Raw genomic sequence first — 19,668 nt, forward strand, 5'->3', positions numbered from 1 at the left:
TCTGGGGTCTTGATGATGGGGGCCCTTGAAGATTGTTGCCCAGGGTACAGTGAAGTGTTAATCTGGCCCTGCCTGAGGGTGGATGGGTTAATGCAGAGAGCCACTTTCTCCATTGTATGAGAACGTACAATGATGACAACACATTATTATCATTAACCTTTGATGAGCGTTGTCTAAGAGTCAAACAGAATGTCTGCAAAAACATGACACAAAATACAAGAGGAGATAAAAATCAAAAGTTTGTCTGGGCATTTTAGTGCAGCGCACAAACAAAAAGTGTTTGATTTTCATGAAAAGTAAATATAGTCCCATCAAAAGAAGAGAGTAAAATGTGTATTTATGAACTATCTCATAAGTCTGACTTGACTTGACTGTCTCCTCTGGTTTGCAGCCTGTCAGACTGCTGCTCCACCCAAGTGGGCTGCCCCGTGCAGAGGGTTCAGGAATAGGTGTAGAAGTGGAGGTGGGCTCCCAGGGAGCAGAGCTGTGCATGTGTTACTGTGTAATTAATCCAGAGAAGATGGAGCGATGAGGACAGAGAAACTGAGACGGCGCTGGAAGGAGAAATTTAAATAAAACAGGATGAAGGCAAAGGACAACAGAAGAATTGGAGATGGTGCTGCTATTGTAGATAAGTAAACAAGGAGGAACTCAAAGTGTGTGTGACAGATAAAGTAAAGGCTGTAAAGGGATGATAGCTGGAGAGACTCACACTCAAAGAAAGACCGAGGGTATAATTACAGAGGCCGAGCCGCAGGCTTCCTCCATGGATCATTAGGCAGCTTAAAGAGCCACGGCCCAAACTCTGAGGAGAGACTCGGCAGAAAAGGTCGCAGCTCTGGATGAACGCTCCGCTGTGGCGCTCAGGCTGGTTTGCTTTATTTATGTGGGCAGTTAGGAAACCCGGAGCCTGCAGATAAGAAGTGAACAAACCCCATTGATGAAAAACTAAATGCACAGTCATGCATGTAGGTCACAACTGCCAGTTTCACAGACATCCTTGTCCTTGTAGAGCTTCTTCTTAACATTAAAACAGGTAGAGTAATGACAAGACTGTGTGTGTGTGTGTGTGTGTGGGGGGGGGGGTAATGCATCATATATCCTGTTGCCAAAGTAATACAGTTATCCTAACTTTACCATTTGTGTCTGTAAGCATATTTTTCACACACATTTAAAATATTCAGTATAAAAAATACAAGCCTGTGCAGTAAATGTGTATTTGCATTTCTGAAGTGCTTAGAATAAACACAAGAAGTGGGTGCTTTTGACAAAGAAGAACACCTACAGAGCGTCTTCCACTGCAGATATCATCTGAGTCGGCTCCCACCTACACTGCTTAAATCATGCAAACCTACAGAAACTACAAGAGGTGAAAGCACCTGGGATTAGACACGGCACGCTAAAGAGAAAATGGAAGCTCAAGGATTCAAATCTCCTGCAGACCACACATCCTGGAACAAATGCAGCAGCCATCTTGGACCGTGTCCATCAAAGAGCGCTTGTTCAGTGATTCTGCATTTAAACCTGAAAGTCTAAGAACATTAAAGCGGCGGCATGTTGGGGTGTCATCAGCCTGCCTCGGAGCTTTTTTACAGTACGGTTTCCATTACAGCCCTCAAAGAGGCTTCGTACTTCAGAGGCAGTCGGGCTACAACAAGCTGCTTAAGAGCTGTTCCAGTCGTCAGCCAACCCCCCACCGCTCTGTGTCCACAGCTCTTACTGCTCACAACATCACAAACATCAGATGAGACCTGCATCGTGCACTGTATCAGTTGTCAGGTGCAGCAGTCACTGTGCACGAGTAGGAGTGACTCTAAAACAGGTTTGCACGCACACCCCTGTCCTACCATGAGTTAATATGTCTGCATGCACGCAATCATTTCAGTTGTATTGACATTATAAAACATGCAAAATCATAACTCTTTCAACTCAGCGTATCTTTTCTCATATTTAGGTCTTTTTTAATTAAACATCCTGCTATATAATTTACCTTATTCTTTCGTTGTTGCAGTAATGAAGCGCTGACCTTCAATGAAGTTCCTCTTATCATCAGGAGCTCTTCGCTTGTTCCAAACACGAACAAATGAAGACAGTTTTTTTTACTGAACAGAACAAACAGCCTGACGTGCCTCGTGTCTCAGAAACGTGAAGGCGGTGGTGAGTTGATGTTTCACATCTTTCCTCGAGTTCACAGCTCATTACTGCGAGGTGAAGAACATGGTTTTTAAATATTTAAATATGGATTCTTAGATGTTGAATGCAAAATACTTGATACAATTAGCCTGTTGTGTCATGGCAACAGAAAATTGTGTGTCACTTTCTAGATTATTATTATTATTATTACTGCTATTACTACTGTTATTGTTAATATTATTACTGCTGTTGTTGTTGTTGTTGTTGTTGGACTCCATTTGTCCAATCCTCCTAGTCACAGATTCTGTTCATAACTTTCATGGACAGAATTTCTCGATGGGGCGGTGGGGGTGGTGAGTCTGGTTCAGTGGCCTCAAGATTTCATCTGCTCTTTGCAGATGATGTGGTCCTGTTGGCGTCATCGTGCCGTGATCTTCAGCTCTCACTGGAGCGGTTCGCAGTCGAGTGTGAAGCAGCTGGGATGAGAATCAGCTCCAACTCTGAGACCGTGGTCCTCAGTCAGAAAGAGGTGGATTGCTCTCGTCAGGTCAAAGGTGAGGTTCTGCCTCAACTGGAGGAGTTCAAGTTGATCCAGCTGAGGTGGTTCAGGCCGACTAGGAGGAGACCCAGGACACGCTGGAGAGACTACGTCTCTTGACCTGGGAGTCCTCCCAGAGGAACTGGAAGAGGCTGTGGAGAGAGATGTTTGGACCTCCCTGAGCAAGATGCTGCCCCCGAGACCTGAGTCCAGAACAAGAGGAAGATGATGGATGGATTATTATTATTATTGGTAAAACGTGGAAAGTCATGTTGTTTACACATTTAATACAATGTGAATGAGACATTACAGTCATCCATCCATCCATCCATCCATCCATCCATCCATCCATCTTCTTCCCTGCTGAGAGTGTACAGCTGGTCCAGTGTTCCACGACCAGGACAAAAACCGCACTACTCCTCCTGAATCCGAGGTTCGACTATCTGACGGACCCTCCTCTCCTCTCACGTTACAGTCAGTCATCTTAAAAATGTTTAATTTTTTTCGTCCAAAGATCCATCCATTATCTGGGCCTCCAGTCCACCACAGAGACACATAGAGACAAACGAGACATTCACTCTCTTACCTAGGGACAATTAGAGTTACCATCAGCCTAACATGCATGTTTTTGGTCTGTGGGAGGAAACTGGAGCACCTGGAGAAAACCGACGCATGCACGGAGAGAACATGCAAACTCCACCCAGAGAGGCCCCTGGATTTGAACCAGAGCAACCTGCTCGCTGCGAGGCCGCAGCTCTACCAACTGAGCCACCGTGCAGCTTCATCCATTATTATTTTAATCTCAACAAGATTGTTAAGACAACTGCCAACATTTGGTTCAACTTACATTTAGAAAATACAGGTAACATATCTTACGTTGTAGTAAGTGCTCAGCATATACTGTAACTCTGAACTTATGTTCAGATCAAATGATTTCACTTAATTTGACGTGGCAGATTATTCTCTGAGTGACGTAAATTTCAAATCTGTAGGATGACACGGGAAACGAGTTCAGAGCCAAACTGTTCTGACTTCATTCATCCAGTGACTCAAATCCAAACACGTCTGCAGTTAGACTTGACCCGTCACATGAAACCAGGAATTAGTCAGATTCAGTCAAACTAAACACGCCTGCACGTTCATTATGACACTCAGGTCATTCTGATGTATCGAAATAAGATGAATACGAATTACTTTTTTATTTGTTTGAACAAAGCTTTAAATATTTTACACGTCACAAAAACTTTCTGATCCTTAACGTCAGTACGGCTCAAAACTTGTTGGAAAATGTCAGAATATTTAATAAAAATGCAGAAAAAATAAAAAGGTTGTAGGCTCAATCATCCAAAATGCAGCATTTATATAAGAACTAACAAAAGGATTTAAAATAAATGTAAATATTTAATAACTAGATATTATTTGTTCATTTACTGTAGTTATAATTTTATCACGTTTTTTTTCTTGTTAAACGTTAATGCTTTTTCACTGCAATTTTTCTTGTTATACATTTGAGAAATTCTGTTCATTAATCACTCTCCGGTAACCTTTGACCTTTGTAAAGTTGAAGTTACGATGTTCAAACGATGAAGAGCTGTAAAATAAGAGTGTGGTGCTGGACAGACGGCAGACGTCTTCACAGTCCAGGGATGGACGATTGCATCAACCCAACAACAGAAGCCTTTGAGCTGCAGTCGCACGTTCCTGCCGTCTTCATCTGAATGTTACTATTCTTTGCTCGCTGTCACAGACGTGAACACGTTTGCGTCTCTGAGCGGTGGATCTCTAAAGCTGGTGAAGCTGAAGGCAGCAGATGATTGACAGCTGAGCGGATGAGAGTTGAGAGCAGCTGCAGCAGCGGCAGGGGGGCGTGCACAGACAAAACGGGCACGTGGTGCGAGCCTGACTCTGCCAACGGTCTTTCCATCTTCAACTTTAAAGGATGTTCACTGGCAGCGCTCAAGGTCAAAGACCAAATTAAAGCGAAACTTAAAACACAGAAGGTGGTTTAGAAATCCATCTGAAATCAATAGTCATTTCTAAATGTGTCAAAAAGAAAAAATGCAGAGTAATAATTTAACTAAACGCAGTCAGTTTTATAAATGAGCTGCTAAATTAACCAAAAATCTGAGCCAGCATGTAATAAAAAGCTCCTTCTATTAAAATCAAATACTGCACGAGTTTAATGATGATGCAGCTATACCCAGATACAGTACAAGGACCGAGAACAGATACCAAGACCTGACATGTATTTACAGTGTTTATTTACAATGTATACAGGTGCTGGTCATAAAATTAGAATATCATGAAAAAGTTGATTTATTTCAGTAATCTCATTCAAAAAGTGAAACTTGTATATTATATTCATTCATTACACACAGACTGATATATTTCAAATGTTTATTTCTTTTAATGTTGATGATTATAACTGACAACTAATGAAAACCACAAATTCAGTATCTCAGAAAATGAGAATATTGTGAAAAGTTCAATATTGAAGACACCTGGTGCCACACTCTGATCAGCTGATTAACTCAAACACCTGCAAAGGTCTTTAAATGGTCTCGGTCTAGTTCTGTAGCTACACAATCATGGGGAAGACTGCTGACTGGACAGTTGTCCAAAAGACGACCATTGACACCTTGCACAAGGAGGACAAGACACAAAAGGTCATTGCTAAAGAGGCTGGCTGTTCATAGAGCTCTGTGTCCAAGCACATTAATAGAGAGGTGAAGGGAAGGAAATGATGTGGTAGGGATAACCACACCCTGGAGAGGATGGTGAAACAAAACCCATTCCAAAATGTGGGGGAGATTCACAAAGAGTGGACTGCAGCTGGAGTCAGTGCTTCAAGAACCACCACGCACAGACGTATGCAAGACATGGGTTCCAGCTGTTGCATTCCTTGTGTCAAGCCACTCTTGAACAAGAGACAACATCAGAAGTGTCTCGCCTGGGACTGATGCTGAGAGGTCCAAAGTCATGCTCTCTGATGAAAGTTAATTTTGCATTTCCTTTGGAAATCAAGGTCCCAGAGTCTGGAGGAAGAGGGGAGGCACAGAATCCACGTTGCTTGAGGTCCAGTGTCAAGTTTCCACAGCCAGTGATGGTTTGGGGCCATGTCATCTGCTGGTGTTGGTCCACTGTGTTTTCTGAGGTCCAAGGTCAACGCAGCATCTACCAGGAAGTTTTAGACTTCCTGATTCCTGCTGCTGACAAACTTTATTTTCTGAGACACTGAATTTGGGGTTTTCATTAGTTGTCAGTTAAAATCATCAAGATTAAAAGAAATAAACATTTGAAATATATCTGTCTGTGTGTAATGAAATATACAAGTTTCACTTTTTGAATGGAATTACTGAAATAAATCAACCTTTTCGTGATATTCTAAATTTTATGACCAGCACTCTGTGACGCTGGCCACAATGATGCCTTTCCCTGAAGCTCACACAGCTGATGACATCAGTGCTGCAACAAAGTCCATCATGGAGGAATGGGGCAATCAAGGGAAAGTAACTTCTATGGTGACAGATGCAGCAGCTAATATGATTGCTTCAGTATGAAGCTTAAATTTGAGGTCATGCACGTTGTTTTGCTCACTCTGAATTTAGCAGTGAAGACATCTCTTGATACCACTCATGGACTGCAAGACCTTCGTGGAATTTCAGAGGAGACTATAGTGTCGAGATCAAAGGTTATCCCAATGACAAATGCTAATGATGTACTTGTTTAAAACAACTGGAAAAATAAACACACCACAGCTAAGCATCTGGGACAGAACTTAAAAACAGCACTGCAAACTAAGTTTGAAACAACTGAGAACCAGACAGCATTGAGCGTTTCTACACTCCTGGATCCTAGATTTAAAGCCACAGGATTTTCCAATCAAGCACAGGCACAAGCTGCAGTAAAACGACTGACAGCACTGTGCTCACAGTTAATAAGACACGCACCAGCTGATGCACCTATGGAAGAAGAGCCCTCCACATCATCACAACCAGCACCAGCTAATGTACTATATCTTCCTTCCACAAGGAATGGTTTGTACTGTATAATAAAGTGCTGCTAGATTTGCCCCAGCATTTTCTCAATTAACCATTCTTTTTAAACTGACACAAATTCAAGTGTCTCAGTAATGATGACGACTGCTGTGTTTCTATTTTCAGACATGAACCTCTGGGAAACATTGGACAGAGATGCGTCTGTAGCAAGAAGGGCAAGGAATGCCACAGCAGATGCTCCAGTGGAGGTGCAGCGCTACATGATAGATCCACCACTGGACAGATCAGAAGACCCACTGATGCACTGGCTGAACCACCAATGTGTACCCACATCTGTTCACGCTGGTGAAACAGTTTTTATGCATGCCAGCATCATCTGTCTCTTGCGAGAGAGTATTTTCAAAGTGCGGAGAGGTTGTGAGCAAAAAAATGAAAAAAGGCTAAGTCCTAAAACTGTTGAAAACTGATGTCCCTGAATAAATGTATTTGATAGTTCCCAGTCTTTGCACTGTTTTCCACGGGATTCTGAATTCCACATTGTCATTTCTAACCATGATAAAGACCCCGACTCTGTCATAGCAACAGAAGCACACCAGTACCGTGCCAACTTGGATTAGACATCCTCTATAAGAACGCACATTCATCAGTCTTTCTTGGAACATAGAACGTGTAAACATCAACAACCTTTCAAACCACGTAGTCCAAGTGAGATGGTATAAAGTTGCTACATAATTGAAACAGTTTTCTACCACAGTAAAGGAGCTTCTTTAACGCTCTTCATTGAAGTTCTTTGGGTATGTGTAGTAAAATCAGATTGCCTGATTAGACTGCAGCATTGCAGGTGGCCAGGAGAGGTCGCTGTAACTGAAGCTTCAAAACAATGAACACATTTTTGAAACCTTTGTCCCTAGTGGTCCGTTGCTTCATTAAAGCTTCATTTGCCCATCACTAGGGACAGGAGGACGTGAGGGATTAATTACTGGAGGCACAGAGACAATACAAAGCCGTTAGCATTCAGTTTAAAGCACGAGTGAACAGCTAGAACAGAACTACTGTCGGCAGGTAATGCTCCAGCACTGACGGGATGTCCTCTGAAGCTCCTCGTGCTCATCAAGCTGATGATCCTCAGGTGCTGCTGATTAGAGTTAGCTGTGGCTGCACATTGAGAAAGCATCATCTCATCAAGTCAGTTTCTTCAAACTAAACCAAATAAAGACGTGACCTCACAACATTCCTCACAACTCTGTTGTAAGGAGGTCTGTAAACTAAATGACTGAGAAGCCTAAATTATTTTGAATAAACTAAAAAAAAGCATATTTTTAATACAGGCTTGTGAGGATTCTGCTTTTTTTATTTTTCCAGGGGTGGAAGTAATGAATTACAAATTCTGACATTACTGTAATTAAGTAGATTTTTTGGTGTACTTGTACTTTTATGAGTATTTATTTCAAGTGTGTAATTTTACTCATACTTAAGTACAATTTCGACCATGTAAGCTACTTTGCTACTTTTAAAATCAGAAGTCTCTGCAGAGTACGGACGCAATTTGAATTAAAATTCAAAGAGTTCATCGGCATCTTTGTAACCAGTAAGGCTCTCAGACCACGAGCCCATGCCCATGTCGTAAACAAAGGACAACTCCTTAGAGCAGAGAGTCATTTACGGACCTAAGACTTTGGAGAAAAATCCAAAATGGAGAGAGGACAACACTGTCGAGGTAAAGGCTGAGGACGAGTGGCCGTACCTGGAGGAATGTTTCATGAACAGAGGGAGAACAGGAGACGGGTCCAGACGCAAACTTGGTTTGATCTCTACGGTGACAGCATCTTACAAGATTCAGCATCTAATCTCAAAAAACATGTTGCGCTATACGAGGTTGTACAGCTACCTGTATGATATTGCTTTTTTATTGTTTGTATGTGTGTGTTGTTGGTTTGGATAAGTATGCACATATCTTGGACGCTGTCACTGCCATCGGTTTGCCTGGTACTAAAATAAGACGGAGCTTCTGAGCGTCTGAGAAATGAGCTTTGAATGTAGCTGTAATTATATACAGTAAATCAAACTGAATGACTTCTATTGGCAACACAATAAAACACCAATTGGTTAAAAAGTAATGAATACTCTGAGTAGTTGTTGAGAAGAGTACTTTGTACTTTTACTTGAGTATTTTATAACACTACGTTTACTTGTAATTGAGTACAATTTAAGCAGTGTACCAGTACTTGTACTTGAGCACAGATTTCCAGTATTCTTTCCACCTCTGCCTTTGTCTCTTGTTTTCCAGGTGAAAGTGTTCAAGTCCCTCTCAGGTGGGCCTTGATGGCTCACGGGGTTTATAAGGTGGCGCTGATCCGGTGTTCGGCAGCGGTCCTGTAGTCTCATGATGGTGTTTCCACTCGAGTGATGTTGGACAGCTTTGTGAAGTCTTGTTGTTCCACACTGAAGAAGATAAACCTTCATGACTCTCAGGTCAACCCGCGGTTCTCTTGGTCCTTCTGTCCCAGGACATCGTCCCGCTGGTCTGTCAGCTCTGAATCTGTTCGGTGCCACCTGTGCTTCATCCTCCGTCTGCCTCTGAGTCAGCTCTGCCTGCTTTTACTGCGGGAAACAGAACCTGTAAGACAATCCAAGCATCCGTTTATAAACCGCTCTGGTGTCTTTCCATAGAGAGATCCGTACCCCCATCCTTGTAATTAAACCTGTTCCAACCTTTAATCTGTGTTGAGACTGATCTGGTTCTGGTGACCTGAGCCCAGAGAAGGTGGTAAGGACCCAACATGACAGGGCTGCAGTATACAGAAGCCATGAATGGGCAGAAATCAAATCAATAATCAAATCTTGATTCTCAAAGTCCTGTTTCAATAAAATCCATGTTTTGTTTTCCACTGGGCCAAATCAAAATGTTTTCATTTTATTCATAATTTATTGATTAAAAGTACTCCCAGTTGTGTTCGTACAAGACAAGCAGCGTTAAAACATGATTCTATGTTCTGGAACCCTCAGAGTCTTTATGTTTAGTTGATAAAGTCTTCAAACGTGAATCTTTTGAATCCACTTCTGTTTGAAAACGACTGGATTGATCTTTCTCTGCTCGTGTTCCTGCTCAGAAGAGTTACTGAACCAAAGTGAGGATTTAATGCAATTCATCAGCTTCAGTTTGTAAAGATAAAAAAAACAATCAATTACAAAGAGTCAAAACGTCTCAAACCAAGACGAGTTATAATCACATTTAGTAGGACTCTGTTTCAATTAGACTGACCTGAATTCACATAAAATCTAGAACTGGAATCTGTTGAGGATGATTTAAACTGGACCTGTTTGCTTTTTTATGTGCATGCACTGACATGATGTTTGCTGAGAACTCAAACTGTAAAAACAAGAGATATTTTTAATTTATTAACGTCTACGTTAGCTATGCTACTTTCAAAATATGCTACTTTCTGTTAGAAGGGAAATTATTTTGTGTGTCTTAGTTTTATGGGGGGGGGGGGGGTGGGGTCATGTTTTCATTTTGTCAGGTGTGTGTTCTCATTGATTGCTTGGCTCCTGGACAGATGAGATGCAGCATGCTCTTGTGTTTTGGACGTTGTGATGGTGCACGGAGACTGATCCACGCAGACCTCCCCCCGCCTGCTGCTGCAGAACGGTCCACTATTGTTGGTTCTAAAAGAATCTGCAGCTGCAGGTTGTTTCAGGGACATAAAATCCAGTTTTTAATCAAAGTTTGGACCGTTGCATTCTTTTTTTAAATTACTCGTATAGATGATGTATAGATTTGGCCTCACTGTACTGCTTCAAGTGACACATTTAAAAATAAATAAATAAAAACTTTTAATATGTCCAACTTGAATCACACTATTTGAAGCAAACTCATAAATGGGACTTGAGCTCTTCTTCAGACGTCAGTGTCATCAAATGTTGAGAGACTTAAAAAAAGATTTTCAAAAATCAGTTTGAGCAAAACCCTAAAAATAAACCACATTATTTCATTATGAAGTTTGAGAGTTTATAGACAATAAATTATGAGCTGTTACAATGAATCATAACTGCTTCTGTTGACAAAATGAATCATAAATCTGCTGATTTTATTGAAAATATCACGGTCTGTGTTTTTCTGTTTGATTTAATTCTTGAGTTTATCTTTTAGTTTTGTTCCTTTCGTCCTTTGGGTTCTTCTGTTTGTCTGTTCAGTTTTATTCTTTGTGTTTTGTACAGTTTTCTGCCTGAGGTTGAGTGTTGTGCCATTTCTCATTTCCCCTCAGCTTCCTCCATGTTCTCCTGTTAGTCTGCCTCCCTCACCTGTTCTCCATCTGGAATCAGCTCAGGTGATGTCTGGGTTTAATTGGTGTCTCTTTAAATGTTTGTTCCTCACTTTGATTTTCAGTTCAGCATTAGTCTCTTCTTGTGGTCACAGTGCTGCTTGTTTTTCTTCTCCATGGTCCCTATTTTACATTCATTTATTAAGAAGTGCTTTTTGGCTGCCTTGTCAGCATTTTTTATTTATTTATTTGTTTATTTATTTATTTATTTAAGACCTAGCCTCATGTCTTTTTGCATTTGGGTTCAGTCCTCCACCAACCAAATGATAAACTCTGAAAAGTAATCTTTAAACTGATTTACTGATGGTCACCACAGGGACTCAACCTTGGCAAACACTAAATGGGTTTTTAATTTATGTATTCAACACACTAAAACAAATAAGCACATCTTTACAATGAAGTTCAGGCAAATAAAAGTCTCCAATAAACTCTCTCCACAGTTGGACAATAAATTATCGGGTGAAGTTCTACCAAAGGCCCAAAGCAAAGAAATGAGTTTGGAGATTTGAAAAGTAGGAAGCCCATCTCATCACCAGTCAGGAAAAAGTTTCAAAGTAAAGCAACGTCATGTGTTTGAGAACACTCTGCAGATTCCACTGTGAGGCTCAGTGTGTTCGTTGTAGCAGCGTCTTCAGGTTGTACTCCTCCTAAAATCACTATACATCACAGCACTATCTTCACTTTAGCTCTGAAAGGGATTTACAGTTAGAAGATTAATCCTATTTAACAGAGAAAAGCTTTTATTGGCTCTGTGGAGTCATCTGTAGCGCCTCTCACATGTGGAGTACTTCAGGGATCTATGCTTGGCCCCCTTCTGCTTGCCCTGTATTTACTCCCTCTGGGATATTTTCTCTGGAAACATGGCGTTTCTTTTCATCTTTATCCTTTTGACAGCCAACTTTATGTGCCATTAAAACAAGATAAACGTTACTCCATGAACCAACTCCTGGAATGTATGACAGAAGTCAGAGCAGGATATCACAGAAATGTTTACATTTTAATGCGAAAGACGGAGGTCTTGTTGTTTAAGCTCAGTGATGGTGGTTCCAAAGTCCATGCTGATCTGGGTCCTTGAACACATCATCTGACTGAGACAGCAACTTACCTGGGTGTGAGGCTGGACAATGATTTTAAACTAAATGCACAGATTAAATCAGTGATCAAGTCCAGTTTTTATCACCTGAGACAACTGGCCAAGGTCAAATCATTTCTGTCATGACATCATTTTGAGATTTTAATCCATGCTTTCATCACAACTCGTCTCGACTACCGTAGTTCACTTTATGTGGGTCTGAGCCAGTCATTACTGACTCGACTTCATCTGGTCCAGAATGCTGCAGATCACCTTTTTAACTGGTACCAGAAAACGAGAACACATCACCCACATTTTAGAATCACCACATTGGCTCCCAGTTCATTTCCAGATTAATTTTAAGGTTCTTTAATTTGTTTTCAAATGTCTTCATGGTCTCAGTATATGTCTGACCTGCTCCAGCTGTACTTTCTCTCAGATCAGCTGATCAGCTGCTGTTGTCCGTCCCAGAGTCCAACAGGACGCTGCCCCTAAACTGTGGAACGAGCCGCCTTTACACGTCAGACAAACTGACTCACTTCCTGTTTTTAAATCTCCTCTAAAGACACGTTTTCTCTTTGGTTTTTAACTCAGCTTGTCCAGTTCGGTGACTTCAGGTTTCCTTCTCTGCTCTTTGCAGATGATGTGGTCCAGTTCGCATCATCGTGCCATGATCTCCATCTCTCACTGGAGCAGTTCACAGATGAGTGTAAATCAGCTGGAATGAAAATCAGATCCTCCAAATCTGAGGCCGTGGTCCTCAGGTGGAAAAGAGTGGATTGTTCTCTTCTGGTCGAGGGTGAGGTTCTGCCTCAAGTGGAGGAGTTCAAGTATCTCAGGGTTTTGTTCACGAGTGAGGGAAGAATGGAGCGTGAGACTGACAGACGGATTGGTGCAGCCTCTGCAGTATTGTGGACTCTGTACCGGTCCGTTGTGGTGAAGAGGGAGCTGAGTTGTAAGACAAAGCTCTTTGTTTACTGGTCGGTCTACGTTCCTCCCCTCACCTCTGGTCCTGAACTCTGGTAGAGACTGAAAGAATGAGATCGTGGATCCAGGAGGTTGAAATGAGTTTCCTCTGCAGGGTAGCTGGACTCTCCCTTAGAGACAAGGTGAGAAGTTCAGTTATCAAAGAATCAGAGTAGAACCACTCTTCCTCCACATCCAGAGGAGTCTGTTGAGGAGGTTCAGGCATGTCCAACTGGGAGGAGACCCTGGACATGCTGGAGAGACCATGTCTCTAGGTTGGCCTGGGAACACCTTGGAGTCCTCCCAGAAGAGCTGGAGGAGGCTGTAGAGAGAGATGTCTGGACTCTACCTGCTCAAGATGCTGCCCCCAAGATCTGACTGAAGGAGAAGATGATGGATGGATGGACTGAAGATAGACTGGAATCTAAAAAAGTTAAAATAAAGCATATTTTGATTGTAAAATACATTTAAGTGAATTTGATCAGTATTTTGCCAATCAAAAGGAAACTTTAACTAAAAAAAACCAACAGTTTCTTAGACAAAAGAGCAGAAACATACATGCAGAGAAGATGCAGAAAAAGTAAAAGATGAAGCAACAGTTTAGTAACATGAAAAAAAAGATGAACTTTGCAACTGCTCTCAGATTTGGGGCAGAAAGAAGGAGCACAGAAATGACATTAAGTGAAGCGCGTGGACTCCACAGAGATTAGGGAGGTGCTCAAAGGAGCGCAGACCATGAGAAGACTGGCAGCGTCCACTGGGAGAACAGGCAGCATCCACTGGGAGCTTCCTTCAAAGTGCTGCTTCCTTTTATCCATGTTTATGTGGAGTAACAAGTGTGAGAGTGTTGCAGAGGTTCATCTGCAAGGAGGAATCCTTTCCACCTTCAGTCCCAGAAGAAAAGACCTCCTTCTTCTCTTGATTAGAGGTAATGAAGAATAAAAAAGCACAATGAGAAGGATGGTTCAAGTAACAAACTACTTCACAGCTGTGGTTTAAAGTTCTTTAAAATGCTGAGCAAGCAGCAGAAAAGATCTTTTCTCACCAACTGCTCCTCATGTTCATCACTTAACCTCTGCCGGCATAAAGCACAGTTTAAAAAATATAAAAGAGCCTCATAAAACCTGGCAGATTTGCAGGGGAAGGAAAATATTTATGTTTTAGTGGAACTAATATTGTGTAAATGTTTAACCATTTGATGTTGATTGAATAATTGATTTGGTGATTTAAGTATTTTTATAACCCTGCGTCCTCCTGTCCCTGAATGTTGTGAGCATAACTTGAAAGATAAGTGAGGTACCAACTCCCATTTAGGTGTGTGGCTGAAGATTAATCTATGGTGGCCCAGGCCCCCCTTAGCCCCCCCTTGGCTCCACCTTTGCACCTGGATGTGGATAATTGCTCCCTCCACTCACGAGAATCCATCACTCTGAGCTGCCTCGGACAAACAATATATAATTTTTATTTTGTTACCCCACTTGGCTGTGTTGTGCCAAAAACATGAAGGTTTACTTCATTCTCTGTTAAAGTCCAATTCACAAAAACACTCGTCTCCAAAACAACAAACATTCACTGCACCCCTCAGCGACGGAGACACCGACGCACCGCTTGTTCACTGATCTGATCGATGCTCGGATGTTCAAATTGTAGAGAAGGTGTGAAGAGGACCAAGTCTGCTCTTCTCTGACTGAACTCCTAATTAAACAGACACGCTGTGCAGAAACAGGTCGGTTTGTTTTACTGGTTTTTGTTGTTGTTTTTGTTTTAGCACATTCCAAGAGGGCCTCACATGTTAATGAGATGGACAACTGGCTAAACATATGGTTCTAATGAGGTAAACAGTTTTAATGAGATAGAAAGTATTAGAAAGATAATGCACATCCATTATCTACCTCTCATCATGTTATTGTCTTCAGTCAGCGTCCCTTTGTCTCCTGTTAGTCACTATTGAGCACGTTGCATCAGAGGTCCTGCTGCTGTTCACTTTTATATTTTTTTATATTTTTTTATATAACTAGTTGTGTTAGTTTATTTTTGCTAATGTTGTTGTTTGCTGCAAATTGAGTAGGAGTGTAACGCAATTTCAATTTCTATGTATGTCCTGTACATATGCAGAATTGACAATAAAAATCAATCAATCAATCAATCAATGTTTGAAACATTTTGACAGTTCAGACACTTGAAACGTTTGTGTGACTTCTATCCATCCAGCTGGTGCCTATCATTGGGCGAGAGGCGTGGTCCACCTGGTCAGGTCTCCAGTCCAGGTGGACCACAGAGGCGAGAGGCGTGGTCCACCTGGTCAGGTCTCCAGTCCAGATGGACCACAGAGGCGAGAGGCGTGGTCCACCTGGTCAGGTCTCCAGTCCAGGTGGACCACAGAGACACAAACCATCTTTAATCCTTTCTCTTCTTGAGAAATTTCAGGGTTACAAGTTGCCACAGACATTAACAGGTAGACGCCCCGTTGACTGGGTCGGCCCGCTGATGTGCTGTAACTGTGTGTCGGCCATATTGGAGGAGTCGAAGCTGCGCTGTGAACTGATAACGGTGAATTTTACGTTAATGCCCCAGCTGATTTAATTCACACACACACTACAGTTAATGTGAAACAGGCACCAAAAACAATGTACCAAAGCTTCTTAGTTTAGTACAATAACTTTATTGATCCCACACATCAGTAATTCATGTTTCATCAGCTGGAAAGTTGTGCAAAAACCAGTGTATGTTACACTTTATTAATATATGAATAACAATAAATGTGGATTAACCCCCTCCGCACACAAGAAAAACATGTATTCATTTGTTTTTTGGCCCTTTGGAGGCAACAAAAATCATTTTAAACACCACACATACACACAGGTTATGTACACATACTCGTATTATTATTAGATATAATAGCATGAGCAGACTAAAGTAAATGCCAGGTTGAATGAATGAATGAAAACTAAACAATAAATTAATTCTGTGCGGGAATCCATTTTCCATAACGTTAACAAGTACTCTGTTATAATGGTGACAATATGCAGACTACGGTTGAAATACGATCGAGACTTGTTGAAGCAGCACACGTACGAGGCGTTTCACCGTCTCCATTTTCCTCCTGACTCCACCAAGATGGCGCCGACGAAGGAACGCCGTTCAACGTCCAACGTCTACGCATTAAAGTCTATGACAAGTTGCAAGCTCCATGCACAAAGACCAGGGCCGGGTTTTGAACCTGCAGTGGTGTTGCTGTGAGGCAACAACTCTAAACGCTGTCGCCACAGTGCTGCGTGACATCATCACACTTTATATTTCAGAACAAAAGCGGCTAAACTCACCAAACTTTAACTGGAATTGTGTAACTGTAAAATAATAATAATAAAAAATAAATGCCAGTTCAGATAAGTAAAGTCCAACGTTCTGCATCGTGTACGATGCTTCTAAAGTGAGCTGTGCAGCTCCACGTTGGACTGGCTTCTCTCATGCTTCATGAAAACCTTATTATTGCCTATGGGAACATATTTAGCTGTTTTTTTATGTAACTTTATTTATGTCCTGGTACAAAAAGTCTTCACACAGCATTGATATAAAGGCTGCATGACATAAAATATGATTTGTGTTTTTCCCCAAAGCTGCAGAAGTAATAAATCCAAATGCTTCTCCTTTCTTTCTATTTCATATTAAGGTAAGCTTCTGATGTGCACGAGCAGTGGAAGGTAAACAGCGTGGACATTGCATTTGTTAATAATTACTCGCCTGATCGGGCTCTGTTTCCCAGAGAATAAATGCAGCGGGCTAAGCTGTGACACGGCGCTGGATGAGCTCTAATAAACTCATCACTGATGGGGGCTTGTTCATTTCTCATCTGCACTGACACTAACGCAGATCTCTGGACACGAGCAGACGCAGAACTTGTGATTTGTCTCTGCGTGTCTGACAGAAGCACATTAACAGCCTCCAGCACGTTTTAAACCATCTTTGCTCCGAGAGCTTGGTTTGGGACCATTATTCAACAGAAAGACAAACGTGCAGAGTTAATGGCTGGACCTCCTTTATGTAGTAATGGCTGTGAGTCATTCCACAAAGTAACGGTGTCCATTAGTCCATCCAAAGGGAGTTATTAAGTTCATTAGAACCAATTAGTTGTAATGTCCAGGTGAGCAGATGCCAACTTCATGCATTTGACTAATAACAGCAAGGACAGGAAGAGGAAGAGCGTTGTGGAAACGTCTCCGCTCCTCACAGGAGCTCACCTGAGCTGTGTGAGCTGCTTCAGTCTGACGTCTGAGCCCTGGGAGCAGCCCAGGTTTGAATTCATGGCACATCAGTTCCTCCGTATGTTACCACCAGTGTGCAGCAGTCAAACTGAGCTCAAACTCTTCAGAAGTGAAGCTGACAACAGCGCAGACAGTAAAACTGAGTGATGAGGAATACGCTCCTCCGTTACTGGGAATGTACCGTCATATCCGAGTGGCGTCTGCCAGTTCAGAGGAAAAACTGCTGGTGAGAAAGAGAAACCACTTCAGCTGAACTCAGATCAGTTTGTTTCATAGATGCTCTCTCATTGGGGGTTGTTGTGAGAATATTTAGGGGATTAATTTTAATAGATGAGAGCAGCACGGTGGTGCAGTTGGTAGAGCTGTTGCCACTCAGCAAGTAAGTCGTCGGTTCAAATCCTGGCCGGAGTTTGCATGTTCTCTCCATGCATGCGTGGGTTTTCTCCAGGTTCTCCAGTTTCCTCCCACAGACCCAAAACATGCACGTTGGACTGATGGTAACTGTGAATTGTCCCTGGGTGAGAGAGTGAATGGTTGTTTGTCTCTCTGTGTCCCTGTGATGGACTGGAGACATGTCCAGGTGTCCCCGCCTCTCACACAGTGACTGCTGGATCTGGGCACCAGTGACATCCGTGACCCGAAAAGGAAGAAGCGAGTAAAGATGACTGATGGGAGGGTGTGTGTGTGTTTGGATGTTTGGATGTGATTACCTACAAGAAGTCTATCTACAGCAAGTAAGATGCTGACTGCTCAAAATCACTCCATACGACCTCATTAAAACAAATCCCCGTTTAAATTCTAGGTGTTCTCGGTTCCTTAAACCTTCAAAGGCGTTCCAGTCTTCATTTCCTCAGAATTGTTCCTGGAGCGTCCTTTCTACTTCTGTCAGTTCTTCTGTGTAACATGAGCCTGACGAGCCATCTGTGGGCAGCAGCGTGTGGAGTGCACCTCATGCAGTCACATTATTGGATTCATTAGAAAGAAGTGGAGTCTCACCACAATAAACCGCAACAGAATCAATTAATAGAGTTAGACTGAAAGAAAACAGAAAATAAGCACAGGACAGCTGATGGATTAAAAAATGTTTTTTGGGAGGGTGATGTTCATTTGAAAGAAAGTGATGAAAACAGAAGACACATGAAGTGTTTTCCTCTTCTCAGCGTGCATGCTGACGCTCTGGCAGAGCATCAAGTGGCCTCAAAAGTCCTCAGGTGAGCTCTGGTGAGGTCCAGCAGCAGAGAATGATGTCATGTTTGTAGCACATGTGTGAGTGCTGAGTCAGCATGTTTCCATGGAGTGTCCTTCGTCTGTTGGTCAGACTGTTTGAGCAGGTTGTTTTTCTTTCGGCTGCTCCCGCCTGCAGGGGTCACAGCACTGAAACGCAAATGGAAGATTGGATAATGATTTAGTTTTTTCCACTGGGTGCACTTCCTGAAACGCCCTGAGCTCAAACCTGCAGCCGCGGGGTTGAAGACCACAACCCTGACCCCTGAGCGAACCCATTCCCACTAACATGTTTATCGTCAGCCTTTTAACCAGCCAGACGCAACTGCAGTGTTTTGGTAGCTTTTTTTAATGCTTTTTGAAATATCTAACTTTTATTTGAAATTGTATCTATGGTAATTAAAATGAATGGAGAACTTTTTAAATCCTAAATAAAACTTGGTGTTTTTCAAAGTCTAACTAGTTTTTCATTTATAACTTTTTTTTGTTTCTGGTTTGACAGTTTTCCTCATTTGAGCTTTATTCTTCTGTTCAGCTGATTTTTAACTGTTAGATACTGTTTTACTCATTTTAACTTTTAGCTTATAATTAGCTTTTAGCTGCTGTTTTTAATTGTTAGTCTTTGTTGTGATGATTTTTCTTTTGCTTATTATCTTTAAATTTTAATTTAATTGTTTCATCTTCTTCAGCAGATTTCATCTCAGCCTGCATTTTGACAGAAAATATAAATTATTCTCTTGTTCAACATTTGACGCCCTTTGCATTCTTCTGAGAGTATATGCAGCTGCTGGGTGGAAGTTCTCTCTGTGGTATTTTATTTATTTTGCTCATGTGCTGAAAGCGTGTGCAGACTTTCAGTGCATACTGCTGTTTTCAGAAGGGTGAAGCCCTCCCTCGGTTAGACATCCCAGCGGGGAGGTCAGGACCAGGCCATGACTTCTAACTCTGCTTTTTAATCACTTGCTGACGTCTTTGTGGTGCGTACACCTCTCACTGGTTCCTCTCTGCATCCTTTAACTCGAGCTCTCACCACCACAGCTTCCCTCTCTCTGCAGCTTCGTCTGTTCAGCTCACGTTAAACTCGTCGTATGTTTCATGGGTCGGTGCCGCAGTTTGAATGTTGCTTTCTGCATTCTGTCAGAACGAGTCAGAA

The sequence above is a fragment of the Nematolebias whitei genome, chromosome 6, assembly GCF_014905685.2.
Source record: "Nematolebias whitei isolate Nwh7 chromosome 6, NemWhi1, whole genome shotgun sequence".
NCBI lineage: Eukaryota > Metazoa > Chordata > Actinopteri > Cyprinodontiformes > Rivulidae > Nematolebias > Nematolebias whitei.